Raw genomic sequence first — 17,563 nt, forward strand, 5'->3', positions numbered from 1 at the left:
TATATAATAGAGTACAGATAGGGCTTATTGCAGGTTAGAGCAGCAGAGCCATAGTCATATGGCATGAAGAAACCTTGAGTAACATTACACCCACAACAAACGTATGATGATAATGGACCATGCAATACAATACTAATATTTCTTATCCTTTAAGTTTAAGCATAAAATAGTCTCAGTTCCGATGATATTGAGAAATCATGTTGGGTAACATTTCATGCCAAACAGATTGATGAGTTAGGAACAACAATACAACATTCAGTAACAATAGGTAATGTAAGAACTAGAAGTTACTATACTGAAGGAACAATAATTGCAGGAGACGATTCAACCATATCAAGTCTTCCAGCAACTCATCCCAACTAGACAAGTCCTGCATAAGTACAGTACTATGTATAAATCAATATTCAGTGATAAAAGTGTTATAAGTGAATGCACGGTAGGACGCCAAGTTTTCCAGGGTAAAGGGCTTAAATGCGCGAATTTTTCTTCGTGAAGATATACAGTGCTCTATAAAAACAAATATGAATCGCCTACTTTAGAAGACCTAGTCATCAGAAATTAGTTAGCCTAACCTAAGTAAAGTAGCATCTTTTTAATGATGGTTGCAGATGGTCACGCCCATAGTGATTCAGCATTCCAGCAGATCCAAATTCTGTTGCTTCAAGATGGAAAAACTAGGTAAAGGATTATAAGATTTGCTTTTAGTCATTAGGGATATTGCAGGTCGAGAAGTCTGGAAACTTTTTAAAACCTTGTAACCAGCCAGTGACAAAACTAAAGCTGCAAATCAGTTTCTTATTGCATACTTTATCCAAAAAATAAGAATATTCTTTGAAAGGCAGCAGTTCATAGTGGATGCATATCAATGGTCAAGTGACAGTTTGGATGCCGTTGTGACTAGATTAAAAACATTAGATGGTACATGTAATTTTGGGGAACTAAAAATATTATAATTAATCAATGCATCACAGGGGCTAATGTGAAAATTCCGTGAGGACAGAGATTTAACCCTGTAGAAGGTACTAGTTCTACGATGAGCTTTAGAAACTTCCAATGGGCAAAGTTACATAATAGGTAAAGTAAAATTCTCAAGTTAGGTTGTGTAAAGATTACAAGCTTCAGGTAGGTAAACATCGCTTGTCAAATTCAAGGGACATGTTTGCAACTAGGCTAGAACGTACTGTATTTCCAAACTGGATCTTAGACAGGGATTTCAACAGCTTTACATAGATGCGAAATTCACAAGAATTATACACAGCATATCCATCCTTAGGTTTGTATCAATCAAAGAGACTACCTTATGGAGTGGTAACAGTCGAGCATTCTGGTAATAAACTATGAATAAAATTGTTGTAGGTATGCCAGGAGTATTCGTTTTCATTGATGATATTTTAGCATCAGTTGAAGATATAGAACATAAGAGGAACTTATGGGCAGTTCTCAAGAAATTAAATGAACATAATATTAAAGTTAACAAGGGCAAGTATTTCTGAGAAGTGGATTCAGTGGAATACTTATACTTGATCATTATTTGAAATAGTATTCTTAATACTTAAGAGAAGATTACAACAGTGTAATCAGCAAGGGTACCGGGAAAAAATTAACGACTGGCAATCATTTTTAAATTTAGTTACATTTTAATGGAATTCCCTTCATAATTTGTTCAGAATTGCACATTCATTGTATACACTTGTATAAAATAACATATGGAAACTTTTTCCACAATAAGGCTGGATTTTGACGCCAAATAATTCAATCATATTTCCAACAATTTCTACTACATAAACAAACCCGCCATTGCCATTTACAACGTTTCGTGAATTCGAGGGGTAAAAGAAATGCTCTCTCTAACTCTACTAGCCAGTAACCTCCTTGATGATTCAATTATGGCCAGGCATACCGAGGTCCTTATCTTTTTAGTGTAGTCACTTTTTTCTGTAATAGTATATTTTGCTCTCGTGTATTTTAATTTTTTTTCATGCAAATCAATATTTTGATCACACACACACAAAAGGAAAAAACTGGTGGAAGTCAAGAACTGCTAGGTTATCCCAGGTGACCATGTAACCCGCCAACACAGACTGCTATGTTTAGACTTAGGTCTAAAAAGGGAAAGAAAAGCTAAAGCTGAAGGGATAAGGAAAATTAAATGGTACAAACTAGTGAGGGAAGGAGATAAGATGGGAGAGTTTAAGAGGAGGATTTTGGAGGTTATTGATATAGGAATTGAAGATGTTCAAGAATGGTGGACATGAAATGCAGCAGTAATGAGAAGGCAAGGAAAGGAGCTGCTAGGAGAGACATCTGGTATCATATGGGAAGAAAAGGAGAGTTGGTGGTGGAGTGAAGAAATTAGAAAAGTTGTAAAAGATAAGGAGGAGGCAAAGAAGAGATGGGAAGAATCACAGTCAAGGGAAGACAGGGAGAGTTTCAGAGAGAAAAACAAGGCGGTGAAGGAGGTAGTAGCCCAAGCTAGAGAAAAGGCATATGATGATGTGTATAATGAGCTGGGGGCAAAGGAAGGATTAAGCCAGATGATCAAGCTATCAAAGACTAGAAATAAGAGCACCAAAGATATTACACACATCAAACAAATAAAAGGTGAAGATGGTGTAGTACTTAGAAAGGAGGAAGACATTGTAAAGAAATGGAAATAATATTTTGAACGTCTTTTAAATGAAAAAAAATTATAGATCCTTTAGAGAGGATGGGCAGGTGTACCTTAGCATGGTAAAAAGGTTCTCTAGGCAAGAGGTAATAAATGCACTCCGGAAGATGAAAAATGGGAAGCCAACTGGACCAGACATGATTCTGGTGGAGGCATGAAAAGCATTAGGAGATGAAGGAGTGAACATACTGTACGATCTCATGGTAAAGAATTTTGAGCAGAAAAAGATATCAAAGGAGTGGCATGGGAGTATACTGATCCAAAACTTCCAAGGGAAAGGTGATGTCAAAGAGTGTGGGAATTACCGAGGTACTAAATTGATGTCCCACACTTTGAAGATACTGGAAATGATGATAGATGCCAGACTAAGAGAAGAAGTAAAAATAGGTAAAGTGCAAATAGGATTCATGAAGGAGAGGGGAACAACAGATGGTGTATTTTGTCTGAGGCATCTAATGCAGAAATTCTGGGAAAAGCAAAGAGACCTGCATGTGGTATTTATTGACCATGAAAAGGCTTATGACCGAGTCCCAAGACAAGAGCTATGGAGGAGTCTGAGGGAGAGGAGGGTGCCAGAGAAGTACGTTCGACTGATACAAGAGATGTACCGTAATGTATTTACTAGAGTGAGGAGCAGTGCTGGGGAGACAGAGGGTTTTCAGGTGAGAGTAGGATTACATCAACAGTTGGCTCTGAGCCCATTTATTTTTAACATAGTTGGACGTTTTAATAGAAGAAGTAAGGGAGGCAGTACCATGGAACATATTGTATGCAGTTGGTAATGTTCTGTGCGCAGAGAGCAATGAAGATCTGGAAAAAAAATTGGAAAGATGGAGGCAAGTACTGGAGGATAGAGGAATGAGAATAAGTATATCGAAGACAGAATATATGTGTACCACCAGTGAGGGGGATGATAGATAAAGTATTCAGCTTAAGGAAGAACAGATAAAGAGAGTTGATAAGTTTAAGTATTTGGGATCCTTTGTTAATGCTGGAGAAGGTATGGAAAATGTAGTTAAACATTGGGTACAGGTAGGTTGGAACAACTGGAAAGCAACCTCAGGATTTCTTTGTGCCAAAAGGATACCACTGAGATTAAAAGGAAAATTTCTTAAGACGGTGGTAAGAACAGCAATGCTGTATGGAATGGAAACAGTAAGGATGAGGAAGACAGAGGAGAAGAAGATTGATGTGGCAGAAATGAGAATGCTCAGGTAGATGTCTGGGGTGACAAGAGAGGATCGGATGAAAAATGACTACATAAAGGGGTCAATAAAGGTGGTGGAAATATCAAAGAAAGTGCAGGAAGGGAGGCTAAGATGGTATGGACACCTGATGAGGAGAGACGACGACCACGTTTGGAGACATACTTTGGGGATGGAGGTTCAAGGAGGCACAAGAAGAAGGAGACCAAGAAAGAGATGGAGAGACTGTGTGAGAGGAGACTTACAGGAGAAAGGAATTAATGAGGCAGAAGCGCAAAATAGAAAAAGATGGAAACGGCTCATCCGCAACGGCGACCCCATATAAAAAACGGAAATATCTGGGAAGAAGAATATACAGGGTGTCTAAAAATTATGTAAGCACTCTTTGGATTGTTACAACTTGTTCAATTTATTGATATTAACGTGGAAAACCGATTCACAGAAAAAAAACAATGCACAGTGAAAAGTAAAGACACATTAGGCAACTTGAGAATGTAAAATAAAAAGTATCTGTACCCTACATTAATATCAATAAATTGAACCTGTTGTAACAATCCAATGAGTGTATACATCTTTTGGGACGCCCTATATATATATATATATATATATATATATATATATATATATATATATATATATATATATATATATATATATATATATATATATATATATATATATATATATATAAATATATAGCCTATGTATATATATACATATATATACACATACACATATATATATATATATATATATATATATATATATATATATATATATATATTTATATAAATATAAATATATATATATATATATATATATATATATATATATATATATATATATATATATATATATATATATATATATACATACATATATATATATATATATATATATATATATATATACATATATATGTATGTATATATATATATATATATATATATATATATATATATATATATATATATATATATATATATATATATATATATATATATATATATACATATACATACATATATATATATATATATATATATATATATATATATATATATATATATATATATATATATATATATATACATATACATATATATATATATATATATATATATATATATATATATATATATATATATATATATATATATATATATATATATATATATATATATATATATATATCCAAAGGTCTCTTGATTACACTCAAACAAACCTGGGTAATTATTATTACAAGTTATTTACAAACACTTTTTGCTGCGTTCTTTGACAGGATAGTAGTTAGTATTATTTTAAACGAATTTAGGTAAATTTCTCGAATGCAATTTCTCGAAAGTCAAAATCTCGAACTCAATTGCTCGAAAAATAATTTCTCGAACTATCATTTTCTCGAATCCCATATTTTTCGAAAACTGATATCTATTTTCTCGAGATAATTGAATGGAAAAATTTTCATGTATGTCAAGGAAAAATATATTTTTTTGGATTGACAAACACAAATGTTAAACATTTATTGTAAATGAAGGGATGAAAAAATACAAAGGTTATAATTTTATTGTACTTATAAAAATATTATCCTTTAGAATGAAATACAGTAATAAAATGTAATCAATCAAAATGAAATGTTGTATGCTACACTTCGTAGATATTCTTCGACAGGCCACTCTTCGTCTCTTTTTATTTTCTGATTTTCACTTGTTTTAGTCTCACTCATTTTCTTTCTACTTTGTTTTTCCATACTGTATCATTTTATAAAAAAAAGGAAAAATAAATAAAGTTAATATCTTTTATGACGCAAAAGTGTGATTACAAATAGGTACGCAGTGTATCGTGCATTATACGTACGCCCGTACATACAGGACATCACGGAATGCTAATAGCCTCTTTATAAATTGGTCTCTGGCGCTTATGGGATACTTTCGATTGTGTTCGAGAAATTTACTTGTTTCTTTTCAAGTAATTGACACACGAGAAAATGATAGTTCTAGAAATATTTCGGTCAATTGAATTCGAGAAATTTACCTTCGCGCAATTGTTTGCCTGAAACCATTTTAAACACTGGTGATTGGAATATTCCATTCTTTACACAAATAAATATAATCTCTATAAATTTCAACATTTCGAGAGAATTTACATATAAAAAAATAAATCTCTCTAAATATAATGTCTGAACAAAACTTAGATTATGACAAAAAATTTTCGCTCAGACTAAGACAAAAGAAAAAATACTCATGAAAATTATAAAATCACTTGTTTCACTTGGAGGTACATCTGAATATAATATCTAAGTTTGATAATTGAGGGGAATAAATAACCAGATCATGTTACAAGTAGCTCTCCCCTTCCTACAGGGCCGTTTACAAAAACTCTTAAAGAATGTTTATAAATACTCACTAGGTTTACAAAAAACCCGTCACACCAAAACTTTCAAATTTCACTGAACACTTCTAAAACAATCCACTGGGCTGAGTATGAGAGAGAGAGAGGGGAGATAACTATGACTTGAGGCTTGAATTCTCTATCTGATCTATGCAAATCTGTGGTTGCCTTTATATAAAGCTTAGCTACTTCCAGAAGATTCCAAAAGATCTGAAAAGCATGGGGGCTTGCCTAACAGTGACGCCAGAGTTTTCAACTATCATCTATTGTTCAAGAGAGCCAATCTGCTCAAGGCACCCTCTCACAACCAGCTCCACCCACCTTTTGTCCCTAAAATAAAAAAAAAAAAACAAAGATAACATCTATCAGGAGATTTTTCGTGAACATTCCAATGCACTTGGCCAAATATGAAAAGAATTGTGTATTTTCTCACAAATATGACTCAATACCTCATGGAAATATACTGAAATCACTACTTAAGCTATTGTTCATATCTCATATGAATTACATGATACTCTCAAAAGATTACTTCATACTTCGTAACCATATATATGAAAATAAAAAAGTGAATTCTTAAAAATAACGTAAATTTACATATACTGACCTGAATGAAGAATACAATGAAATTAACTACAAAAGTCTCACGTAATTTACATAATAAACTTAAATCTACACGAGAGGAACTCATCTTACAGGCTGGGTATTCATCTCTTCAATGTAAAAATGAAATATATAAATAAATCATGAAAAACAATAATATTTACTCTACACTGGACCAACTTCGTAGAAATATATATATATATATATATATATATATATATATATATATATATATATATATATATATATATATATATATATATATATATATATATATATATATGTAATATTATTGCTATATATTTCTAAATTATTTAAGTTTTTATAGATGTATAAGGTTAAATATACTGTAGACTTAATGTTTTCCTGCTTTAATTGTTTGTCTTTTGACTGGTTGTTATGTTAGTGGTTATAATGGACTAACGGCTGTTTAATATTTTCAAGTGGTGTTGGTTACGTGGCTGCGCTCCTGCGTGAACGGAGTTTTGGAGGGGCTTTTTTTGAGGATGGTTCTTTAGTGTGTTTCTGAGCCTCCAACCTTGTAGGGCACGACATTTGCGATTGGATCCATATTATTCCTCGCCATTGCAGAGTTACGTTGTGAAGCTGCTTAGCTTTTCTTGGACATCCTCGCTCTGCAACAAGGACTTTTATTCCACATATTGTGTACTGCCCTTGGTTCAGTAAAAGCCAAGGGGACCTCTCTGCCCCAAGGTAAAAATTTTGACCTTTATATTTGTGTGCCGGGCCCACGACCTGTAATCCTGGGCAGTCTTCATTATTGGAGCATTAAGAAAAAAAAAAGACTTTTAACACCATTGTCTTGGATCCTTGTTTCCTGCCACCCGGAATAAGCCTCCAGCCGGGGAGTTTATTGTCCTTTTGGAGGAGACCCCTAGAAATGTTTGAGGGATTTGTTAGGAATATTTAGTTTGTATTTGTTAGGATGTTCTTACTTTTCGTTGGCCTTCTCCTTTCTGGACCCTCTCTCCTTTTAGTATGTATGTGTTGATGACCTTTCTTTAATTGTGTAATTGTTTTCTTTTGCAGGGAGTTTAAGAGTGAGTGTGTATCATTTATTAATGTATTATTGTGGTTCAGGTGTTATTTCTGTCTGGTTATTATGTATTAAAATTAAGGAAATTTTTGTGGTATTTTCTTTGTCCCCTTGAGTTGACTTTGCACTCTTATTGATGTTTGGGTATTATTCCACCTTTAGTGGACTTAGTACTGTATGATGGTGAATACTATTTGATAAGTGTAGTTTTTTGAGTGGTGGTCAAAGCCAGCCATCACAAGTGGCGACCGTGACAGAATATTTCGTTCCTGAGTATTCACCAGTGTTTGTGCAAAGTTAATTCTTGGGGTAATTTTTCAGGCAGTGTATTTTCACCTCCTCGGTGTTGTTTTGTGTAAATTTAGTATTTTGTTTGAATAAGTAATCATGGTTGTTAACGTACTAGAACTCCTTAGAGGAGAGGGATGGCAAGAGAGGTTGGCAGAGTTAAATAGGGAAGACTTGGAAATTGTAGTCGAACATTTTGAATTGGAATATGATGTGTCCATAAGAAAGGGTGTATTGCTATTGCACATTTATGATTATGTTAAAACTGTAAAGACAGGTGGGGAACAAGAGGTGAAACCGGATGAAGTAGTGTCTATAGAAATTTTGGATAAGCAGATTGTCCTGAGACAAATGGAATTTGAATTGGAAAAGTTTAAGGCAGGGGAAAGAGAAAAAGAGAGGCAGCATGCGATGGCCATGAGAAACCCAGGTTCTTTTTCCCCCACCCATTCCCCAAATAGGTTAGTAACTCCTGCTATTAATTTATCGCAGGCTCTCAAATTTGTACCTAAATTTGAAGAAAATAATGTAGCAGAGTTTTTTGTATCGTTTGAGAGGATTGCTGCAAGGTTGGAGTGGCCCCAAGAGTATTGGACCACTCTTATACAAAGTAAATTGGTTGGAAGAGCTCAGAGGGTATATGTAACGCTGGAGGAGGATCTATCAGCAGATTATGAGAGTGTAAAGGCTATTGTCTTGAAGGCCTATAAGTTAGTCCCTGAAGCTTATAGGCAACGCTTCCGGAACTTAGAAAAATGTAGGGTACAAACTTTTGTTGAATTTGCCAGGGCGAAGGAACAGTATGCTAGCGATTGGTTCAAGTCCAAGGAGGTGGGAGATTTTGAGAAATTGAAGGAGTTAATGTTGATGGAGGAGTTTAAGAGGTGTGTCCCGGATAAACTGAAGGTCCACCTCGAAGAGTTAAAACTCGAGACTGTTCAGGAGGTAGCCATCGTTAGTGACGAATATTGCTTGTCTCATAAGAGTGAGTTAGGGGGAGTAACGACAAAGGTGAATTCTGGTTGGGTTAAGATGGGTAGGAATAATAATGCTAATCCTAATAATAATGCTAAGGTGTATAGTAGAAATAATCAGGGAAGTAATAATAATCAGGGTAATGCTAATAATAATTTTTCTCCTAACAGAGGCAATAGGCCAAATATATACAATCCAGAGAAATTGAAAACATTGACGTGCTTCTTTTGCAATAAGAAGGGGCCCGTAAAGAGTATGTGTTATGCGTTTAGAAAATCTCAAAATGCTAATGTTAGGCCAGTGATAGGTGTGGAAGAGAGAGAGAGAGAACCTACCCCAACAACATCTGCTGATCAATGACTACCTGGTTGTTTTGACAGATATTTGTCTTTCGGTAGTGTCTCCTTCGCCAATTCGTCCGAGAAAAGACGAGTGCGTATTTTGCGTGATACCGGTGCAGCTCAGTCTTTGATTCTAAGGGAGGCATTACCTTGTAATTTTGTACCCAAAAGTGGGGAATTCGTGTTATTGGCTGGTTTTCCTGATTCCGTAAAGTCATATGCTATTGAAAATTTTAATTTAATCTGCCCTTCCTTTGCAGGGAATTTGAAATTGGCCATAGTTGATAAATTCCCGGTTAAGGAGGTTGATGTTGTGTTAGGGAATGATGTGGCTATGAAGAATAATAATTGTCCGATATTGATAAACCCTGATAGTGAAGTAGCAGCAGTTACTCGTTCTAGTGCTAGATTTGTTGACGCTGCAGAGTCAACAATTGATGTAGATTCAAGTAGTTTAGATCGTAGTGATAGCCTAGCTGTAGATCTTGGAATGTTAACGGACAAGTTAAATTGGACTACTGAAGAGTTAATCAAAGCCCAGAAAAAGGAGTTTCGGGAACTCCCTATCGAGTCAGGGAAGGTGTCTGATATGACTGGTCCCAAATTTAAGATAATTAATAATATTTTATATAGGTTGAGTAGGCCTATGGGGGTGGATAATGTTGATTATGATATTGTGAAACAGATAATGGTTCCCTTTGGTTACAGGAAGGAGTTAATGTCATTGGCGCACGAAAGTGGTTTGGCCGGCCATTTGGGAATTCATAAAACTTCTTGCAAATTGTTAGGGAATTATTATTGGCCGAAGTTGAAGGCAGATGTAAAGAAGTTTGTCAATAGTTGTGATGTGTGCCAGAGGGTCGGTAAACCCAATCAGCGGATTCCAAAATCGCCACTATGTCCTATTCCTGTAGTTTCCGAACCTTCTAAGGAAGTCATTATTGATGTGGTTGGACCATTACCGAAGACGCGTAGTGGTAATGAGTATATTTTGACAATCATGGATAGGATGTCTCGATATCCCGAGGCAATACCACTACGTACAATAAAAAGTGTTAAAATTGTAGATGTACTAATTGACTTTTTTACCAGGTTTGGGATGCCTAAAATTATTCAATCGGATTGTGGTTCTAATTTTGTTAGCAGGTATTTCAGAGATAAAATGGCAGAGTTGAATATAAAACATGTGACCTCTTCTCCATATCATCCAGAAAGTCAGGGAGCTCTGGAGAGATTTCATCAAACCCTGAAATCCATGGTAAAGAAATATTGTTTGATTAATGGTTCTGAATGGGATAAGGAATTACCTTATTTGTTGTTCGCTTTTCGTTCTGTCCCAAGTCAGTCTTTAGGTTTTTCGCCTTTCAGCCTTGTGTTTGGCCATTGTGTTCGAGGTCCTCTTGATGTGGTTCGTGAGTCTTGGGAGGGAGACGTCCCTGATGTTAATTTATTGGATTATGTGTCTAATCTAGGCGATAAATTAACCAAGGCTTGGAAATTTGCGGGTGAAAACTTATTATGTAGCCAAAAAAGAAGGAAGTTCTTTTTTGATAAAAGGTCCAAGGCACGCGACTTTGCGGTAGGCGATAAAGTATTGGTTTTGTTACCCTTCCCAGGGAATCCATTGAAAGCTTCTTTTTCAGGTCCTTGGAAAATTTTGAAAAAAGTAAGTGAGGTTAACTATTAAGTGGAGACACCTCAAAGAAGGAAACCTTTTCAACTGTGTCATGTAAATATGTTGAAGGCTTATATGGAATGGGAAAAAGTCATTCCTGTGGCAACCATTGGGAATACGGTAGATTCTGAGAACAATAACCATTTTTCTTTTTCAGAGGGGGAGGGTATTGATGATAATTGTTTTAATGGATGTGAAAGGCAGTCGGATAATAGAAAGTCTTTGGAAAATTTTTTGGGAGTAATTTCCCATTTAGGTAAGGAAGAACAAAGATCTTTGAAAAATTTAGTATCTAATTATAAAGAATTATTTTCGGATGTACCGGGTAGGACTTCGGTCCTTGAACATGATGTAGAGGTAGGTAGCGCCGCTCCTGTGAAACAATCTCCTTACAGGTTGAATCCCTTCTAAAATGAGGTTGTAGCAAAGGAAGTGGATTATATGCTAAAACATGACCTAATTGAACCTAGTCAAAGTCCTTGGTCATCACCTATTGTATTGGTAAAGAAATCCGACGGTGATTTCAGGTTATGTTTTGATTTCCGTAAGTTGAATGAGTTATCTAAATCTGATTGTTATCCATTACCTCGAATTGAGGATTGTATTGATCGAATGGGGAAGGCCAAATACATTAGCAAATTCGATTTGTTGAAAGGTTATTGGCAAGTTCCTCTTTCAAAGCGGGCAAGGGCCCTGTCTGCTTTTGTAACACCACAGGGATTGTTTCAATATAAAGTTATGCCGTTTGGTATGAAGAACGCGGCTGCCACCTTTCAGAGGTTAATGAATACTTTAGTCCATGGTTTAGAAGGATGTGTTGTGTATATTGATGATATTGTTATTTATAGCGATGATTGGGAAACCCATTTAAAACATATTAGGGCACTATTTGAGGTGTTGAAAAAGGCAAATTTGGTAATTAATTTAAAGAAAAGCAATTTCGCAAAGGCGAAGGTGGTATATTTGGGTCATGAGGTTGGTAATGGTAAAGTTGCTCTTAAGCAGGCCAATATCGAAAGTATTGAAAACATGGTAGTCCCTAAATGTAGGAGGGATGTCAGAAGATTCCTTGGTTTGAGTGGGTACTACCGAAGGTTTGTTAGGAATTTTTCGGATATAGCCGATCCGTTAACAAATCTCTTGAGAAAGAAGGTAGCATTTGTCTGGACGGATGAAACACAAAGGGCTTTTGATAATTTAAAAAGAGTCTTAATTAATTTCCCTGTCTTGAGAGCTCCTGATTTTGACCTTCCTTTTTCTCTTGCCACAGATGCAAGTGACGTTGGTGTAGGAGCGGTGTTGTTGCAGAATGACGAGCAAGGAGTTTCTCATCCTGTCGCATTCTTTTCAAAAAAATTGTCCTCCGCCCAACGTAGGTATTCAACTGTGGAGAAAGAGACTCTTGCGTTAATATTCGCTATTAATCATTTTCAGGTTTATCTCTCCTCCTCAGATACACCTATTAAGGTCTTGACAGATCATAATCCCTTGACCTTCATCAGCAGATACAAGAATAAAAATCAACGATTGATGAGGTGGAGTCTCATGCTGCAAGAATGGAATTTAGAATTTTCCCACATCCCAGGAAAAGATAATATTGTTGCCGATTTTCTCTCTCGCAGCGTTGAATATTAGTTGATTGACAGAGGGCTATGCAGTTATTAAAGGTAGTATCTATATCGTTCTAATTATGGTGTGTGTGCTGTTGAAGTGGTGCCCAAGTAAATGTATATTTAAGATTTATTAATCATGGTTTGTTTACAGAAGACTATAATGTTTTGGGTATATTATATGGGATCTTTAAGGTTGAAAGGTGAGGGTGATCACTGGTACTTTCTAATGATTGATTAATTAGATGGGTCATGGGCTCACGAGTCTGTAGCACAACACAGCCGTTTTTTAGGCGCTACAGGCTGGTGTATGAGTGGTACCCTAGACTGAGTTAAGGTTAATCTACTAAGGTTTAGAGGTGCCAGGTACGATAAGGTTTATAATAAGCTAAGAAAAGAGATAGGCACTAATCTGGTATTCTGTATTTTCAGGCTAATAATTACGCTTCATCGAGTTTGTTTGTTTGTTTGCGCAGGGGAGTCTTGTGGTGGTCTTCTCTGTGTCGTTCGGTGTGTGTGTATGTATTGGACACTATGGTGATAAGTGTGATATATAACACTGAAATAGACAGTGGTTTTGTGATCAACATTTATTGATAGTGAGTGATGTGTATCCCTGAAAAGGAACAGTGTATTGAGTGTGGAAAAGGTTATAGCTTTTGGACTATATATACAGAATCCGGTTGTTAGTGCAATGACTCTTAATTAAGTTTATTAATGATATGAGTGATGTGAAATTTTTAGGTTGGGTACCTATTTATCGAATGGTGATGTTTTGGTTTTCTAGTTTTGGAAAGTTTACTTGTGATTAATTTAGGTTTAGGATTTTTTTTTAGTATTGGTTATATATTGCTATCCTTGTGAGCTGCAGACCTTGGTACTTGCCCCCCTCTTTCCTTTTGTTTGTCATGTTTTTGCAGTTTGTTTAATAATCATTTTTGAGTGTTGGTTTAATATTTCATTATGTGATAACCTGTATGTTGTAATTCAAATCACTTTAAAAAAAAATATTTTTTTTTTGGTTGGGTGAGGAGGTGTAATATTATTGCTATATATTTCTAAATTACTGATGTTTTAATAGATGTATAAGGTTAAATATACTGTAGACTTAATGTTTTCCTGCTTTAATTGTTTGTCTTTTGACTGGTGGTTATGTTAGTGGTTATAATGGACTAACGGCTGTTTTATATTTTCAAGTGGTGTTGGTTACGTGGCTGCGCTCCTGCGTGAACGGAGTTTTGGAGGGGCTTTTTTTGAGGATGGTTCTTTAGTGTGTTTCTGAGCCTCCAACCTTGTAGGGCACGACATTTGCGATTGGATCCATATTATTCCTCGCCATTGCAGAGTTACGTTGTGAAGCTGTTTAGCTTTTCTTGGACATCCTCGCTCTGCAACAAGGACTTTTATTCCACATATTGTGTACTGCCCTTGGTTCAGTAAAAGCCAAGGGGACCTCTCTGCCCCAAGGTAAAAATTTTGACCTTTATATTTGTGTGCCGGGCCCACGACCTGTAATCCTGGGCGGTCTTCATTATTGGAGCATTAAGAAAAAAAAAAGACTTTTAACACCATTGTCTTGGATCCTTCTTTCCTGCCACCCGGAATAAACCTCTAGCCGGGGAGTTTATTTTCCTCTTGGAGGAGACCCCTAGACATGTTTGAGGGATTTGTTAGGAATATTTAGTTTGTATTTGTTAGGATGTTCTTACTTTTCGTTGGCCTTCTCCTTTCTGGACCCTCTCTCCTTTTAGTATGTATGTGTTTATGACCTTTCTTTAATTGTGTAATTGTTTTCTTTTGCAGGGAGTTTAAGAGTGAGTGTGTATCATTTATTAATGTATTATTGTGGTTCAGGTGTTATTTCTGTCTGGTTATTATGTATTAAAATTAAGGAAATTTTTGTGGTATTTTCTTTGTCCCCTTGAGTTGACTTTGCACTCTTATTGATGTTTGGGTATTATTCCACCTTTAGTGGACTTAGTACTGTATGATGGTGAATACTATTTGATAAGTGTAGTGTTTTGAGTGGTGGTCAAAGCCAGCCATCACAATATATATATATATATATATATATATATATATATATATATATATATATATATATATATATGTGTGTGTGTGTGTGTATATATATATATATATATATATATATATATATATATATATATATATATATATATATATATATACAGTATGTATATATATATATATATATATATATATATATATATATGTATATATATATATATATATATATATATATATATATATATATATATATATATATATATATATATATATATATATATATATATATATATATATATATATATATATATATATATATATATACCTTTAGAGATAAAGAATAGATTAACCTTATGATAGATTATTTGAAGTAGAACATAAAGATAGTGTTTAATTCCGATTGGGAAGTGCGTTTGATAGGGATACCCAGTCTCTCCTAAATTGTTTACAGTGTGCATGGAAAAAGTTTTTAAGAATTTTGATTTGAAGAATATTGGAATTTGTAATTGAATATCCGAACAAAACTCAAAGTATGATTGTAAGTAGGTTGAGGACAGTGGCTCCTCAACATTCAGACATCAGTAGGTAGTAGGTTGGCCAGGGTACCAGCCACTCGTTGAGATACTACCACTTGAGAGTTATGGCGTCCTTTGACTGCCGGGCAGTACTACATTGGATACCTGTCCCTGGTTACGGTTGATTTTCCCTCTCCCTACACATACACCGAATAGTCTGGCCTATTCTCTTTAGATTCTTCTCTGTCCTCATACACCTGAAAACACTGTGATTACCAAACAATATCTTTTTCCCCAAGGGGTTAACTACTGCACTGTACTTGTTCAGTGGCCATTTTCCTCTTGGTAAGGGTAGAAGATACTCTTTAGCTATGGTAAGCAGATCTTCTAGGAGAAGGACACTCCAAAATCAAACCATTGTTCTCTATTCCTGGGTAGCGTCATACCCTCTGTACCATGGTCTTCCACTGTCTCGGGTTAGAGTTCATTTGCTTGAGGCACACTATTCAATCTTATTTCACTTCCTCTTGTTTTGTTATAGTTTTTATAGTCTATATAGTCTATATATTTTTACATGCTATTACTCTTCTTAAGATATTCAATTTTTCCTTGTTTCCTCTCCTCACTGGGCTATTTTCCCTTTCGGAGCCCCTGGGTTTATGGAATCCTGCTTTTCCAACTAGTGTTGTAGCTTAGCATGTAATAATAATAATAATATTAATAATAATAATTGGTAACATTTCTTCAACTCCATCCGACTCTTTTTCAACTTTATATATGATTCTTGATATCAAATTTACTTTTGGGATATACATTAAGATTTTCAGTGATCAATCTTCCCTGAAGAATTGTTTTTGTTCTTTCATTTTCCTTTGTTTCGAAAATTGCTCCCTTGTCCGATCATCAGCTGCCGAATCTAATTTTTATTTATTTATTTTTTTTTTTGAAAAGAACTTGCAAGCTATTGAATATCTTATTCCTGATCCTCTTCTATCAACGCACTTTTTTTTCCTAATATGTATATTGATATCTTGCACCATCCTTGTGTTAGTTCTTTATACATAATGCTTAATATTTGTCATAACTCTGAATTCAGATATTTCCTGACAGTATCTTCCTGTTCGCATTACGGGGTATACAGGTAATTCTAATAGTAATGCCTTCCCCATCATAATGCTCAATCTTCACAGTATTCCAACAGTATCATTCCAGCTATAAGCAAATTGTTAAATGATCTTCCAAATCAAGCAGTTCAACGGGTGGAACTTTTAAAGTTCAAACTTATATCAAATTTTTATATATATATATACATATATATATATATATATATATATATATATATATATATATATATATATATATATATATATATATATATATATATATATATATATATATAGGAAAGGTTGACGTGAGTCGCTATATTCATGCTGTTACTCTTCTAAGAAATATTATATTATTTATTTATCATTTATTTTCTATTTTATTTATTTATAGCCTTACCTCACTGGGCAAGAAGATTTGAATAGAAAAAGCATGAATGTAAAAATGTAAATAAATATGAGTAAATCTAGGATAAATGTTTAATAAAACTCCAAAAAGACAACAAATAAGTGTTATGGACAAATTCTAAATATTTTTCATGAATCTATATATTTATAACAGATAGGATAAGCATGGGGTGAAGCCCTTGTCGTAAACAAATTGAGATTATAAAAAAAAAAACCACTTTATCTATAAAATATTTAATCACATGGTCCTACCAATACTATCGTATGGACCAGAGACATTTAGCCTTACTAAAAAAAATACAAAGCAATATGGATACAAGAGAAAACTAAAGTAGAGAGTTTTCTAACAACTTATAAGAAAAAGAAATTTACATGGCCAATACTAGATGGACAAAGCACTAGGACATGTCCCTCTCAGACATATACTTTCACATGAGCCTTTTTTTTTCTTTTTTTTTCTTTGTGTCAGTCTAAAACTGGTAACTTTCTTAGTTTGTCAATCCAACGTCTTCTCTTCCTTCCTCTGCTTCGTTTGCAATCTCTAGGGACTAATTCTGCTATTCTTTAACCGAATAGGTCCCTATAGATTGTTTCGGCAACCGTCCCATTTGACAAGCATTAAATCGGAAACATTTTACTTAGAAATATGATTGCTAGGAAAAGCAAGTCTCTTTTTTTATGAGGAGAGCAAATGGTCAAGTA

The 17,563-nt window shown here is 34.5% G+C and overlaps 1 pseudogene; it reads left to right on the top strand.

The window, feature by feature from the left end:
• The first annotated feature begins 2,775 nt into the window (after positions 1-2,775).
• LOC137617902 (uncharacterized) lies at positions 2,776-4,198 on the top strand (annotated as a pseudogene).
• The last annotated feature ends 13,365 nt before the right edge of the window (positions 4,199-17,563 follow it).

Source organism: Palaemon carinicauda, chromosome 2 (genome assembly GCF_036898095.1).
Source record: "Palaemon carinicauda isolate YSFRI2023 chromosome 2, ASM3689809v2, whole genome shotgun sequence".
Classification (NCBI taxonomy): Eukaryota; Metazoa; Arthropoda; class Malacostraca; order Decapoda; family Palaemonidae; genus Palaemon; species Palaemon carinicauda.